The sequence below is a fragment of the Haliotis rufescens genome, unplaced genomic scaffold (genome assembly GCF_023055435.1).
Source record: "Haliotis rufescens isolate VD_foot unplaced genomic scaffold, xgHalRufe1.0.p SCAF_4, whole genome shotgun sequence".
In the NCBI taxonomy this organism is placed as follows: domain Eukaryota; kingdom Metazoa; phylum Mollusca; class Gastropoda; order Lepetellida; family Haliotidae; genus Haliotis; species Haliotis rufescens.
Window position 1 is genome coordinate 24,806,379 of NW_025964112.1, and position 17,410 is coordinate 24,823,788.

Consider the following 17,410-nt stretch of genomic DNA (forward strand, 5'->3'; position numbering starts at 1 on the left):
CTATGAACTTTTTTTTCTCGTCTTCGCTAATACCACTGGTCTTACAAGATTTTGATCGAATCTCCTGCTTCATTTCATTGTATTTGGTGAGCTCCGACAGCACTAAACGAAACTCATCCTCGGATATCTTACAATCGGCCATTGCTGTCGAAATATGATCCTCAATGCTGTTCAACTTTGCTTCGGCCAGTATCCGAATACTATCGTGTTTTAATGCTTTCTTTTGTAACCTACGAGAAATGAATTTTATCGCTATTCCTGCCAGTCCCGAGACTCCAGCGGTTATTTCCATGCCGAGCACGATAGGCGCGGCGATTATAGTTGATAGTAAACCGCTACCCGCTACACCGAGTCCCATGCCAGATACTAAAAGCACGGTGTCAACTCCGTCCAGAGCATTCACGGCTCTGCGATACTTTTTATACAATCCAAGTCTCAACTCCCTATCCTTCCCTATTCGATGTTTTATGTCGCTTTTTTGATGTAATCGAAATCCATCAACAGTTTCCATCTTTTCAAATGCTTCACCGAGCGTCGGATATAAACTCATAGTGTATATTACGTTCATATAATAGTCTTTAATTGGTCTTGCTTAAATGTTTTGAGACTATACATCAACCTTATCAAATGTATATTATACGGCAAGAATATCTTAGAAAGAGAAATACTGTCACTTTTAATAATTTGGACCCCCTCGAGGGTTGCAACGGGCGATGCTCCGATATGAATAATACTGCAACGTTGACGCTCGTGTTTCTTGAGCCATTTAATCGATAGACCTGGTAATATATCGAAGGCATCTTCCGGTGCATCTCCGAACAAGACTCCAATAATAAGCGTAGAAAGATTAGGTATTGCACTCAAGTTAACTTTAATATCTTCGAATTCAGTAACCAAATTTAAAGTAACATTTTTTAAGCCCGGACGACTATATAACATATGACCTGGGTTTTCTGGCAGGGGGGTAACTAACACACTTTTTCGTTTTGACGGGATATAAGCCGCGAGTACGATGCCACTATTTATTATCTTAGTTAAATTATGTCCCTTACCCATCATCACATAAGGTGGGGTAATGACGATATTCAGTAGCCACTCGATGTTTGCTTCGATCATAGTCCATTTATTATCGTCGTTGCGAGTAATATTGTACGAAGTGTTTTTAAGGAGTCTACTAACATCAACATCGCTTAAATCTCCTAGATTACCCGTGAATGTAACTTCTTTCCGATTGTATACATTATCGTGTAAGTGTAAAGCGTATAACTTACCATCGGTACCGGGTTTACCAAATCCTTCTGTGTCTCCGAGATCGGAAAGCGCAATTGTATTACATTGTCTTACTGTTCCAGGGCCTGATGCATCAACCATCATTTTAATATGGAGTGTTACACTTAAGTATCCTATATGTACAGGTTGGTGTTTTACATCTAATACAGAAATTTTGAGGTCTGAAATAATACCACACTTCAATTTTTTATATTGTAATGACGAGAAAGATTCCGTTCTACCGCTATTATATTTTTCATTTTTCACTGGAATAGATCTGAGTAGAGTTGAAGGACTTTCTAGTTGAATATTATCCGTCGTGCTTATTTGATCAAGATGGATGAACAACTCTTTATAGGGAACTAAATCGGGTAATTTAATATAAGGATGTGCGCCATCTAAGCGACTAAATTCCTCTATACCTGGTTGGCCCAATACAATTATATTTGGACCATGGTTGTATTCCACTGTCCCAGTCGCCTCATTTTGTGAGAGACTAATTCTATTAGGCTTAAAAATTTCATCATTGAGTGAGCTTACGCTGTAATACCCATCAGGTATAGTAATGTATTTGACAGTGCCAAGTGTGGATAATATCATTATCCCATTATTATCTTTTGCAGCATTTATATTGGTCCACCTCGTGTAATACGTTACATCGCATAGAGCGACTTCGAGTTGTCCATCCGAGTTATCGATAGTACAAAGCAATTCAATAGACTGAGCATTTGTTATTCCCAGGAGTGTAACATACATATCAAATATACAATGATACTATATCATAACTTAAATATGGAATCAACCATTATATAATATGGAGTGTTACACTTAGGTATCCTATATGTACAGGTTGGTGTTTTACATCTAATACAGAAATTTTGAGGTCTGAAATAATACCCCGCTTTAATTTCTTATATTGTAATGTTGAGAAAGATTCCGTTCTACCACTATTGTATTTTTCATCTTTAACTGGAACACATCTGAGTAGAGTTGAAGGACTTTCTTGTTGAATATTATCCGTCGTACTGATCTGATCAAGATGGATACACAACTCTTTATAGGGAACTAAATCGGGTAATGCATCTCCATCAGATGTTGTTCTGTATATTGATAATATAAAGTCTCTTGATCTTTCTACCTGTGTAAATCCAAGTGTAATTGCTAAGTTCTCATGAATCCATATACCTTTTTCTCCAGTGCCGATTTTCACTATCCCATTCGAATCATTTTGTGTGATACTAATTCCATTAGGCTTAAAAATGTTATCATTGAGTGAGCATATACTGTAATACCCATCAGGTATATTCATGTTTTTTTCAATAATATTTTGTTTATCTGTTATAGACAACTCATTATTATCTCTCGCAGCACTTATATTGGTCCACAGTGGGTAATACGTTACGTCGCATAGAGCTACTTCGAGTTGTCCATCCGAGTTATCGATTGTATGAAGCAGTTCAATAGACTGACCATTTGTTATTCCCGGGAGTGTAACATGCATATTAAATATACAATGATACTATATCATAACTTAAATATGAAATCGAGATACATTACTAATCAATCGATTATAGTAACTGCCTCTGGTGCTGAATTTTTCGTTAAATTCCCCGATATCTTTGAAAAGTACAGGGTCACGGCAACTAGCGATAAAATGGTGCACGATTGGTTTCACAATCCGATGCAATTTTGGCAGAATCAGTTAAACTTTGCCATATGGTGTGCCACAACGGGATGTGGCGTATCTGTTAATGCCCCAGGATTTAAACTATATAAGTCTGTTATATTATTTCACGTGTACTATCAGATTAGACGTATACTTAAAGAAATTAGTCCTCCATTACCGCTGGATCCAGCATGGAATCACGCAAATAATCATTATAATAAGAGGGCCTTCGACCGTATTTGTAATGAATTTAATGTTTCTACGAGTAAAGCTTGGCACATTAAAGGACCTAGCCATGGTCTAGGTATTCCGTACAATGGACAAAAAACTGTTAAAGAAGAAAGTGATATTTTAGCTAAAGAAATGGTAAAAAAAAACAGTAGATACACTTAGGTGGTCGCATAGAAGCAAACTTTATGTAAGATTACATAATATTTTCTTAAAAACTCATAATTGGGATAACAACTGGCAACTTTTTAATTTTGATTGGAGGGAAGATATTATGAGTTTTAAGAGTGGCTTGCCTTATATTGTAACAAAGTTTGTGCATCCAAATGATACAACAGATGCTTGGAATGAATTTCTTAATGATAAAACGGAAAATAATTTAACTAACCCAGGATTTGAAAGAGTTAATGAATCGATAAGAACTTATGTATGGGCAATTCTCGGAGCACAATTGCAAACACGAACATCCATTATCGGTACTGGGACGGCGTTCGATGTGCAAAAACAGTTTGTCTCAAACGTGGAGGACGCCATTAATTCACCAGTTGACATACCATCGTCTATAAAGCGTTTTCAAGATGCATTACAGTACGCCCAATCCAAAGTGGACTACGTTTATGCGCCGGGACTATACATGTCTCCGAGTAATATGGAACTTAAGATCGGTCAAGTGATAGGCTATAATAATAAAATTGTTATTGCTACCGACCAACAAAAACCAGGTATAAACTCAGATATTAACGTCGAATTAATAACGCAAACGATCACGGGCAAAAAGGGAATAGTCAAGCCGCAAACACCACATGTTTCACAACCATCTACTAATGCTCAAACATCTACTAACGCACAAGTACCACCGCATATTGAGGCTAAAAATCAACAACATATCGATGAAAAAACAGCGATTGTAGTGGGTGGAGTCTCGGTTGGCTTACTCATGATTTGGTTAAATAGTTCTTAGCGAACTGATTTGGTGGTTAAATAGTTCTTAGCGAATACGTACAACAGCCCTGCAATTGCTACGATCAACCCCCACAAGTTTTGACTAAGTCAAGTGGTGGTCTTAGCTAATAAATTCAATGGCCAGGAAACAATACTCCCTATTATACCGGGAAGTGCAGCCGCGGCTTTCTCAGCGAGCTTTCCCAGTGCTGAACCTAATGCTTTTAAATGCTTTTTTATCCACTCTTTTATACCATCGCCAGGAGGTGATCCGCCTCCACCTGTACTGCCACCTGTTAACGAGAGAGTCAAAGTCGATATAATAAATCCCAACGCAGTTAAAATACTGGCAATTGTTATTCCCTGTTCTCTGAACAATGTTTTAATTTTATCGGCCAGTGTAGTGTCATCGTTGAGGACTTGATCGATAGTTTCTCGAATACGACTGATTTGCGAACGAAGTGCCTTTCTATTACTGGAAGCAGCCTCGAGGCGGGCCAATCTTTCGTCTTCTAAGTAACGCAATCTTTCCGCTACGCGGGGTCTACTGAACTCATCGCCCGCCTGTTCAAGTTTTGTTTTCTCATAAGCTATATGCTTGTCGATTTCGGATAGCTTGGCTATATTATTGATGAGTTCTCCAACATTGTTCGCATTGCCTTGTCAAGACCTCGTAATTCCCTAATACTGAACTCCGAATATGGTACCTGTAACGTGGAATTATCGTAATAGGTATCTAAGATTTCTCCGAGTCCGTCCGAGGCCACCTTCGAGGAAGCCTCCAAATCATCTGTATTAACTAGTTCAGTACGCACGGTTCGAAGAACCTTAGTAGTCTTCACGGAAAGTCGTCGGTAGTCCACAAAACCTAATTTATCACGAACAGTGCTGATGCCGTGTTTAGCAGCTATCGTAGACAAGGCTAGGGGCTTACGAGTACGAGAATGCATAAGATCAATATCCGGAGTGCCACGCAGTCGCAATATTCCTTTACTATCTATCGTAAACTTTGAATAGTCACGACCTATTGGGGTATCATCTTTTAATGCATCGTAATAATCATTGACGGACGATTGTAAAATTTCATCGTTAAGATTCGTGCCACCAAAGTTGGTTTCATCAGTACCCTCTTCGTTTGGGTTATCAAAGTCATCAAAGGTACTTAGATCTAAGTCATTATGTTCAAAATTAGCCATTTTTATATTAAACATAGGGTACATAATTTCAATATAAACAATGTCTTCGCAATACGGACGCAAGTTAAACCCACAACGTAGACTTCGAGATCCATTAGGGGTCAAGGCAATTCGTCAGTCTGTAACTATAACGAATAACCCTAGTACCATCGATCAGAATCAAACGCTTCTGGTTCGCTTTCCTAATCTCGGCGCACACGATGTGTTAGTTCCGGGAACTGTCCGACTAGCATTTACGATTAGTTTGACTTCTACAGACGTTAACAGGGAGCCCGTTCAGAACATAGGTCGTGCTATCGTTAAGAAAATCGCGATTATAATTAGCGGTAATGAGGTTTTGAGTATCGACGATAGCGATGTATACTATTGTTACATGGATCTCTGGAGAACGGATAAAGAGCGGGAAAACTTACAGTACCAAGGTATTTGTAATAAGAACACATTGAGACTGCGCGTGGGCGCTGATAATGGTGTTGATACCAACGAAAAAGATAAGGCCGTTGCCGACGCATTTGGTAACAGATTCTATGTTCCCTTAGACTTTGAATTACTTGATTCCCACATGCCCTTTTATCAAGCATCCCTAGGCGATAGGTTAGAATACGAACTCACTTTTAATGACTACGGTAGAGTAATCAGATCTGCTAATGAAGATGCTAGCTATTCCATTGACAATATCTCGCTGGAGTACGATATGATAACGGATCCCGAATTAGCCAGACAAATTCGTAACCAGTATACCAGAAGTTTAGCCATTTTGTACGATCGCGTGCTGCGACATCGAAAGATCACGAGGGACAAAAAAGATACGATGTGGAATATCAATCTAAACGTCCCCACGAGGTCGTTGAAGGGTATTTTAATGTTGTTCGAGGACCCCTCCGATGCGTTTAAAAGAAATACCGAGAAGTTCTACAATTCCAAGATTACAAAAGTAGAATTAACTATCGAAGGCGTTCCTAATCAACTATATAGCCAAGGAATGCTAGTGTATCACCAGTGGGATGAGATTAAAAAACTTCCTTCTATAAAACGTTCTCCGGAAGTTAACGCGGTCGTGAAAGATCTGTCTCTCGGGAGTGTATCGATGGGTGAATACCTAACCACGAAGTACGCGCTATGGCTCGACATGCGAACAACGGACGATGACCAACTACACGGCAGTGGGAGAAATGCTACCGAGGGTGCCACCATACAGATAACGAAGCTCCAGGAAGTGGCTGGTAAATTAAACATATATTTGTACGTGATTATGGATGCGCAACTTAATATACAGAATGGGAGATTCGTGCAAGCAATCTATTGATAATCTTTTACCTAAAGATCCGCACTGCGCTATCATATGCGGGCAAACGGGCTGTGGAAAAACAGCTTTTATTCTAGATATTTTAGAAAGTCATTATCGGGACGTTTTCAATCATATCATTATTCTGTGCCCGACTATAAGCATTAAAAAAACCTACCTATCGAGAGATTGGGTAATGAATGACGATGGGGTACACAGAGTCGATCCGGGCGATCGTTTACAAGACTGCCTCCGAGTATGTCACGAGAAATACAAAGGAGAATTGACCCTTTTCGTAATAGACGACTGCAGCGCGAGTAAAGAACTCACAAAAAAGAAAGATATGCTTTCGTATTTAGCATTCTCCGGACGGCATACTCAACATAGCGTTTGGGTACTTACTCAAAAATACAACTCTGTCCTGAAAGATCTCAGAGAGCAGACCAAATGGGTAGCGCTGTTTCATTGCAAAGATCGAGATTCATTCGAGGAATGTTTACACGAAAATGATGTCATTTATACCAAGGGCGAACGAGACAAAGTCAGAAAAGTGTTAGCGGCAACGAAGCACTGTAAACTTGTATTAAAAACCAATCAACCAGCTGCTTATGCAATTGCTTAGCAAAATGTAGCAAAATTATAGCAAAAATATAGTAAAATTATAGCAAATGTAGCAAAAATGTAGCAAAAATGTAGCAAATTGAACATTAGCGGTTAATATTACATAAAATGTGGTTCGAAATCCTCATTCTTTCGCAACAGTTCATTATTACGGGTTGTATTGGATATGTCATATTATATTATGTTAGACTTAAATATCTCCTTAGGTATTACATTATGGAATGCGACGAACTCATCGAACAAATCCTCAAAGAATCTGATGTTGATCAACATGCTGATAAATCTTTAGATAAACATAGAGAAAGACTTGCCGCTTTGGTAGCCGGTGGAAAATGTTCCCAATATTTGGGGGGAAATTATACCATCGAAAAAATTGATAACATGACCGACGAAGAAATTAAAAAACTGTACGCGCGTTACGAGTCTAGACTGGGAGCTACCATGACTAAAACGATAGGGTCTTCTATATTACAACTATACACAGCCGTAGCTAGTACGTTTCTCCCCATCCCGGCAGAACATCGCCTGTATTTATGCGAATCTCTCGAGAAAGACCCATTCATCGAACACGCTATAAGCTCGGTGAGCTGTGAGTTTTATCATAGATTCGGAATGTTCTTAGCTCTGTTCACCACAGCTTTAATAACGGCTAGGTATTGTCAATTTAAACATACGTGCCCACTTAATAATATAAATGGAGGAACAACAGATTGTGAACACACAACAGATTGCGGAACAACAAGTGAATGAGGAACCACCACCAGTGAATGAGGATGCACCACATGTGACTGAGAAAAGAAAAAAACAACCCAGAGTGACAAAGAATCCTTTGAAAATAGCTGCAGGAAGAAAGGGAGGGCTGGCGAGGAAAGCAAAATTAATAAATAATTCAAATCCGATTAAAACATGGGCAATAGTAGGAGTTGCTGGTATAGCGGCTGTATGGTTCTTTTATAAGACCAGAGAAGAGAAAACGTCACCCCCGCCGCAACAACAAGTTCAATTAGAGGTTAGTCCTCATATAATGCTATACCAAGCATGACTACTCCAGCTACAGACGGTAAAATGTTGGTAAACGCGACGTATCATTCAGCGGTGGTCACCGGCTTGGCCATTGGCTATGCCCGTATGGCTAAAATGATTACTAAAGCCACACCTCCCAAGCTAGATTTTAATGGATATGACATCGGAATGGCCATTCTTAATATTGGATTGGCTATGGCAACGAAGGATATGCTCATCAAACAAGGACTTATCCCGGAAGACATAATGAAGTAATTAAACATTTGAATATTTATATTCATATAAACATGGCAACAATTGCGATGATGGTCGGTGGAGCTGTTGTTAATGCTCTAGCTTTTTCGGGGAGTAATTATTTATTTTCCAGTATGAGGGAATCAAACGCTAAAGAAGTTGAAGAGGAGCGTAAACGACATAACGAAGCTTTAGAACAATACCAAGCAGCCCAGTTACAATATACAGAGCAGAGAATGAAGAGATTAGACTTTATTCATGAACAACTGATTAAGGAAGGACATTCAATTCAAACGTTTAAGGATGTCGAATCTGCCATGCACGAATACTTCCTCGTTTATGGGAAAAAACTCTTACCGAGACCAACAATGAGTCAGTTTTATACACCGTCAGAGGAACAAAAGAAGCGAGAGGTCACATTTATCATGTTGGGATTGACTGCTGTATTGATTTTCAGCTATACCATGCATAAGTCAGAGTGACAGTTGTGGCTATGATCTATAAATAGCCTAATCAATATCTCACAGTGTAGCTGTGATTTGCATTTAGACAAATGATATGATAGATGTATATACCATGAATAACTGCAAGTTTACACTCATGGGTAAGACTACTCTTTGTAACTGACGCTGTGTTGATTTTTTTTACTGCGGTATACACAATTATTACATCAGGCGCGGAAACATTAACTATACGTGTTCTGAATGCGGGATAGGGGTCAAAGGTCGTTATTGTTTATGCAAGAAACACGGTGCTGATAGGGTCAGGAACCAGATTATTTATGCTAGGAAGAGAGATTACATCAATGAGAGAAATATGTTGGGGAGAATATGTATTTAGATATATGAAAAACAACCAATTAGACATTTGTCTCATTTTGCATATACCATTCAACCACAATGGTTTTTGTCAGAGAATTAAAAGCTATGGCAAAGCAAAGTGGACTGCGTGGATATTCTCGTATGAGAAAAGCTGAATTGTTGGATTTACTCGGTTTGGAATACAACAGACCCCAGACTGTTAGAGAACTCAAAGTTCGAGCGAGAAACAGTTGGCTGAGAGGTTATTCTTGAATGAGAAGAGCTGAATTGATCGCTTTACTAGATAATAATCAACCTAATGATAATGTTGATATTGATAATGATGATAATGTTGATATTCAACATGATAATGATGTTGAGAATCAACAACAAGAATTAATATTTGTACCCACATCCGCCGGCGTTGGTAAATATCTAAGAGGTTGGAAGATGGATATTAATTCCAACATGGATGTTAACGATATTAAGCCCATCATATCGAGTAAAATTAACGAGGAATTAGATGATTTACATAGTATAAAATACCAGCTGACGATTAAAATGACATTGAGTAAAAGTAACACAGATGATAGCACCGAATATACCGAACCATATTTCCGTAGCAATCAAGAAGTTATAACCGAATTCGATACTATAAACTCATCATTAGATACATCAATTCAGAGGATACAGGAAACTTTAGAACGCTGGACTAATAGAGGTTCTGGTTGGGGTGTGGATAAAATCGATAGTTTATATTTAGATATAGCGAATTATATGCCTTTCAAAGGTGGATCTTATATAGATTTACCCCCGTATTATAAGAAGAAAAAAGCCATAATTAACGTAAAAAATAAATCCGATGACTGTTTAAGAATGATGATAAGATCTGCATTGTTCCCCGTAGACAAGCATCCGGATAGACCTTCTAGCTATCCCCAAAACGATGGACTCAACTTCGATGGTATAGACGAACCTACACCAATATCACAAATTGATAAGGTGGAAAAGCAAAATAATTTAGCTATAAATGTTTTCGGACATTCTAAAGGAATTGTTGTACACAGGATAAGCTCCGCTCCGGAAAATATCCCCAGAATCAATTCATTTCTTATCGAAAAAGATGGTAAATATCATTATACGTGGATAAAGAGTTTAAACAGGCTATTATACGATCAAACAAAACATGCTAGAAAGAAATATCTCTGTGAAAGATGCCTACATGGGTACAGCAGACAAGATCTATTAGAAGCGCATAAAGAAGACTGTAGAGGTGTTGGACAGAACGCCATCAGGATCGATATGCCTAAAGAGGGAAAAAATATATTAAAATTTGAACATTATGGTAATCAAATGCCAGTACCGTACGTAATTTACGCCAACTTCGAAGCGCTTATCAAACCCATAGAAAATACCAACCATAATAATCAAGATAATAGTTTTACGTACAAAACTCAAGAACATATTCCTTGTGGGTTTGGATATATAGTTGTAAGGTATGATGGGAAAACAAACACTCCCGTGATTTACAGAGGACCTGATGCAGCGGGAAAGTTCCTACAATATCTACAAAATGAAGAGAGAATAATCAGGGAAAAATTATCATGTAAGAAACCCATGCGTATGACGAGGGATGATTGGAGGGCCCATAAGAAGTCAACGAGTTGTCACATTTGTAATAAACCCCTGGATGGGGATTCCGTAAGAGATCATTGTCACGTCACGGGTAATTATCGGGGAGCCGCTCATAACGAGTGTAACTTGAAACTAAAAATGAATTCTCAAACAATACCCATCCCCGTTGTGTTTCATAACCTTAGGGGATACGATTCACATCTCATTATGCAAGCTATCTCAAAGACCGACGGCGGTTTAACGTGCATTCCTAATAATATGGAAAAATACATATCGTTCTCGTTGACTAAACCTATACATTATAGGGACAAGGATGGGAAATCTAGAACAAAGCAAAGTAATGGGCTTAGATTTATAGACTCCGTACAGTTTCTGTTATCTTCCCTGGACAATTTAGCTAATGCGAACAATCCCGATGACTTCGCGATAACAAATAAATATACCGATAAGATAACTCGTCATTTGTTGCTGAGAAAAGGTATATATCCTTACGAATATATGGATGATTGGTCTAGATTCGAAGAAACTGAATTACCACCCCTTGAATCATTCTATAGTAACTTAACAGAATCTAGAATAACAGATGCGGATTATGAACACGCTCTGACGGTGTGGGATAAATTAGGTTGCATATTTTTGTGTTTAAAAACTATTCCTGTGGTTTTTTCTGAGTTAAGGGAGAAACCCCATTTGTCAGCCCATTTTTGTATTTTACTTAGATATTTTTGTTGTAAGTTTTGGGCCATTTTAATGCTTTTAGTGCGGATCAAGAGGCGTCCATCATCCGCGAATTTTGATGTGTTTACTTTGGGGGATAGTCCCTCGAATAGATCGTTAATCATAATATTGAAGAGTGTCGGTCTTAGGATGCTGCCCTGGGGAGTGCCATTTTCTAGGGGACATTGGTCCGATAGCGTTTGGTCTATACCCACGGTGATTTTGCGGTTTGTTAGGAAACTTTGGATGTAGTTAATTATTTGACCTTTAAGACCTATTTTTTGTAGTTTTTGTATTAGCCCGTTATGCCAAACCATGTCGAATGCTTTGGAGAAGTCTAGAAAAATGCCTGTAGTATATTGTTTGTTAAGTTGGTCTGTTTTAATGTCCTGCTCTAGTCGGGCGAGGTTATCTAAGGTTGAGCGTCCAGGAGTGAAACCGCGTTGGTCTGGATTTATTATGTTGTTTTGTTCTAAGTAGTGCTGTAGCCTGTTTTTTGCCATTGATTCCATTACTTTGCATAAGTTAGAAGTTAGGGAGATTAGTCTGTATGAATTAGCCTGGTCAGCTGGTATATTGGGTTTTGGGATTGGCATGACCAGGGCTTGTTTCCAAGGTGATGGGACCTGTCCGTTTAGATATATGAGGTTATAGAGTTTTAGAAGAGTTTGGAGTTGTTTGGGTGGTAGTTGTTTAATTATCTGGTATGAAGTAAGGTCTAAGCCTGGGGCTGTGCCCTTTTTCCTATTTTGTAGGACGTGGAGTAGTTCTACTACTGTTGCCGGCTATGAGAGCAATATCATCGGCGTATAAGAGTAAACTAAGCATAGAATCATCGCCGATGTCAACACCACAGTGCAGGTCATATGTTTTGTTATGTTTTGCACCGTCTACGCAACCTGCCAGTATCTAATTATTTGGCATAATCATTTCCCGCGTTACTTTCAATTAAAAACGACTAATTTCATATGAAGGGGCCTGTGATCTAAAAAGACAATTATTATGTTTTTATTGACACAGACACACGTGGTGTGGTCTGGTCAGTAACCGACCACCTGCTGATGACAAATGTCAATAAACTGGGTCAGTAAACTGACCATAACAATGATCGAACGATGTGTAACGTCTACTATTAGTATTCATCGAACAGTTGTAACAATAATACATCAAAGCATTCATTTTCTACGAGGACTGGGAGGCCACTAAACGCGTAAGTTATTTCCTTTTACAAAGGAATAGGATTTCGATCAAAAGGTTACAGTTAAAATGACAAATATAACGTTCAATCACATTAAAATACAGTAAACTACGGTTATAACGAACACAAAGGGACTACTAATTTTAGTTCGTTATAATCGTAATTCGTTATAAGCATATATACAGCATAACTACAGCATATAGTCGGGACTAAAAAGTTAGTTCGTTATATCCGTTAGTTCGTTATAAGCGTGTTCGTTATAACCATAGTTTACTGTATATAAGGTTACAGTGAATTTTGGCCAAGTGTGGACGTGGAGAGTATGCGAAAAAGGGCTTCACTTTGAGTAGATATAAATACACTTGATGATACATCTGTGTGTGTTAAATTTGAATTTGACAGCCCGGTCCAAGTCGGACCCAACACAAGCCAAACAATTCAGATACAGACTATATTGAGAATGTAAGGGGAAAAGGGCTTCACTTTGAGCACCTTATTTTCTTTAAAAAACGCTATCTGAGACACTATGAAGTGTTATTCAGGTAGATAACCAATCTGTGTATGTGAATACATTTGATGTTACATCTGTGAGGTTTGAGTTGATTTTGACAGCCCGGGCCAAGTCGGACCGAACACTTGTGAGACTGTTGAGAGTATAGGGAGAAGAGGTCTACTTTAACCAACGTGTCTGCTTTAAATACGATGAACAGTGACATTATAAGGTGGTATCTACTTAGATATAGTACTATCCTATAGATATAAACGCTATGCCGACAGATGGAAATTTGTATCACGATAGCTAGAAGTATTTGATACGTTTCAAATCCTATTTCGTTTAACGATTGCTCTTTTACATGTTACCTGGATCAGCGACGCTTCCACGCAGCGCCACTTTCTGGTTTTCAAGCGATTTGCTCCGAATTTCTTAATTATGGTGCATGTTTTTGGATGGTGATTGTTCAATAATGTCACGTGTGTATGTTGCATCAATAATATGTAGGTGTGGTCCTCGATAATGACGTAATTAGCCAATAACACTTTGGCCCGGCCCGGCCCGACTTTTAGGCAATGCCTCCCCACGGGGTTATTTAGGTCAGTGCTATAGCCATAAGACTGACATTTAGTCCCATAAATAAAGTTATCTTATCTAAATATATATATACTCAACAACAAAAGTTCCTGTGACACCAGTATTTTAGCGTATTTTTCAAACAAGTACAGTTTGGTTTTCAGTATTGTAGTACATATATGGAATCAAGTCACAAAAACGCAACTGCTACAGAAAAGCATGCATTCAATGCAAAAGTTGACTTTTATGCAAGCCCCATGCACTACCCAAAAATAAGTATAAAAACATGTGCGTTAACGGGATTCCATATGCATTGTTAAGCATCGTGCTGACAACAACCACTCAGAAAAACAACAAAATTACGCAATTATTCAACATTACGAAATGTCACACCTGTCCGAAAATGAGCATCTGCGAGCCATTGGTATGCTTGAAGCAGGATCGAGTCAACGTGATGTTGCAAGACAATTCAACGTCCACAGAAACACCATTTGGTGTTTTTGGCAACGTTGGCAACAGACGAATGCAGTCAGAGACCATCCTCGGAGTGTCAGTAACCAATAATCGACAAGACAACTGGATTCGAACAACACACCTACGAAATCGATTCCAGCCAGCAACAATGACTGCAAGAAGCATCCCTGGCCTCCGACGAATATCTTCACAAACCGTATGTCATCGCCTCAGATGTGTAGGGATTGTCGCCAGAAGACCCGCTAGACGTCCCATTTTGACAGGAAACCACCGTCAAGCACGTCTACAGTGGTGGAGACAGCGTCTACGCTGGACTGCCATGCAGTGGGGACAAGCTCTATTCACTGACGAGTCTCGTTTTCACTTCAGCCACAGCGATGGACGATTTCGAGTGCACCGACGTCGAGGTGAACATTACGTCAATCATTGTGTCATGGAAGAAGATCGGTTCGGGAGTGGCAGCGTTATGGTATGGGGGTGGGATTACAGCAAGACAGAGAACCCGTTTGATAGTGGTAGAGAGAAATCTCAATGGACACCGCTACCGCCACGAGATCATCAGCCCTGTTGTTGTACCGTTTTTGCGTCGTAATGGCCCAGGCATTTCTTTTCAAAATGACAACGCCCGGCCTCATATTGCTCGACTTGTTCAGGATTCACTTCAACAAAACAACGTGAATGTCATCCCCTGGCCGGCTCGCTCCCTGATCTCTCACCAATCGAGCACATGTGGGATGAGATGGATCGGTGCCTTCAACGTCAACCACGTGTTCCACAGACACTCCAAGAACTTCGAAACATGCTCCAGCAGATATGGACAGATATCCCAGAGGACTTTGTGCGACGCCTGGTCCATACCATGAGAGGAAGATGTGTTGTTTGCATCGCAACCAGAGGTGAACACACACGCTATTGATTTGTAAATTGACATTTTGGCATTTTCGTGTGTGTTTTTTTGGTATGAAATCACGCATTTTCTGAAGTCAGTATGGCAAATTAAACCATTTGAACACGAACAGGAGTCTTTTATCTGTTGCAAACCGAAATTGTTTTAGATTTGGTAAAAAAACATTACTTTGCATTAAATCTTATACAATGTCACAGAAACTTTTGTTGTTCAGTTTATTAACAAACAAGGTTTTCCCACACAGGCCTTTGGTTGAAGATGTGAGGTGAAATGGGGTTTAACATCGCCTCCAAGATTATTGTACTTACATAGCGACATAGTGTGTATGTGTGTGTGTGTGTGTGTGTGTGTGTGTGTGTGTGTGTGTGTGTGTGTGTGTGTGTGTCTGTGTGTGTGTGCGTGTGTGCGTGCGTGTCCAGACTGATGCCGATTTATATAGTGCTAGTCCACTGAGATACCATGCCGCAGTTTAACATGGATACCCCACTCAGAGACAGACAGAGACAGAGACTCCGAGCTGACCAGTCCTTGTTGTAGCCCCTTGATGCCGAGCGCCAGACAGTGTAAGAACAAGTAACATCTTTCAACGTATTTTGGTATAACGTGGACGGGAATCGAACCGACGATCTTACGCACTCCGGTAGCCGCTCTACCACTAGATCACAGAGGCGGTCGGTTGAACATGTGGAGCACAGTTGGTGGTTTTGTATGTCTTGTATGTCCAAGTACTGTAGTTAATTTATGGTTACTTAATCTTCGTTTAGAAAAGTGCACTGGTTATTTTCTTGTGTTACAGTGACTGAGATAAGGTTGTAATTTTATTTAACTACCCTGTATCTCCTAAGGTTATTTTCTGTGCCTTTAGTTGCATTAGCATCTGAAGAGTTTCCTTGAAGACTTTATTGTCTCTAGGGTGGAATTTCCAGACTCGATCGTAGCGCCACCAACGGCTTTTACGAGTTATGTCCCTTCTATGTCCCTAGCTCCTACTGACCAATAAGATTCAACCTCTCATATCACTTGCAATTATTTCAAACAAAATGGAGGTGCCAAGTCCAGACTATCTATTTAACCAATCAAAGCGCAGCACTCCTTCACTGCCGAATAGCGTGACACTACTGTGCCATCTTGTCCCCCAAGCGCCAACGTTACCCAAGACATTTGCAGCCACGTGTTGTATTGGTGCCTTTGCACGGAGGCGACGCTGTTTTTTTAAAAAAATTAGATATTCACATGAAGGCCGATGAATCGATTTGTTCAAGTTTCTTGAATATATATAATACGAAGTCTTAAATTGGTTAAGAACACCAAAGGATCCGGCGAAGTCGGCGAAAGCGGTGCCTAACTTTTGACGGTGTTGGTACAAGCAAACCATTTGATGATTCGATTATAGAAGAGGTTGGAAATGGGTATAGAACACCCTGGGACACTCCGGCATACGCCAATGTCATAGCAGCGATATACTGCAAGCAGTGACTTACTTTTGACAGCGTTGGTAATAACAAACCATTTGAGGATTTGAATATGGCCGAATATTTTTGCGTACGTTTGTACGCGCGTCACTCGGGAACCCGCCAGTACTCCTTGTGGCTGAATTTTAATTTAGATATATATGTTGCTGAAGTTATGTGCCTCACATCGAGATTTCTTCCCATGCCCTGATGGTTTCATCTATGCAATCAGCAATCTGAAGGCAGGAGAGGTTTATTGTATTGGAGATGCATCATAGGGCCTTTTTTCAGCAGAGGTTTAGCACTGTGCTTAAGTTTACCATTTGCTTCAAATGTAATTCCTAAGTAATTATATCTATCCGTAAATAGTATTTTTGTATTACCACGGTCCAAGTATACTTTTCTTCTGTTTTACCTCATTTGCGAAAACTTAAAACATGTATTTTGTCACCAGTAATCTTTAGGTTATTTGTTGCACAAAGTACACTTTGACATCAAGTAACACTTGTAGTTATTTTGGAATCGGCAAGGATACTGAACCGCAAAAGAAACGTCACCCCAAGTAACATTGCATGAAAAGTTGTCATTTGAATATCTGGGTCATTTTTGTCAAAGTTTCTAAAATTAAACATTACCTTGTCCGGAAAAATGAAATTTGATGATAGAAAACAAAGCAGATGACAATAAAACCGATC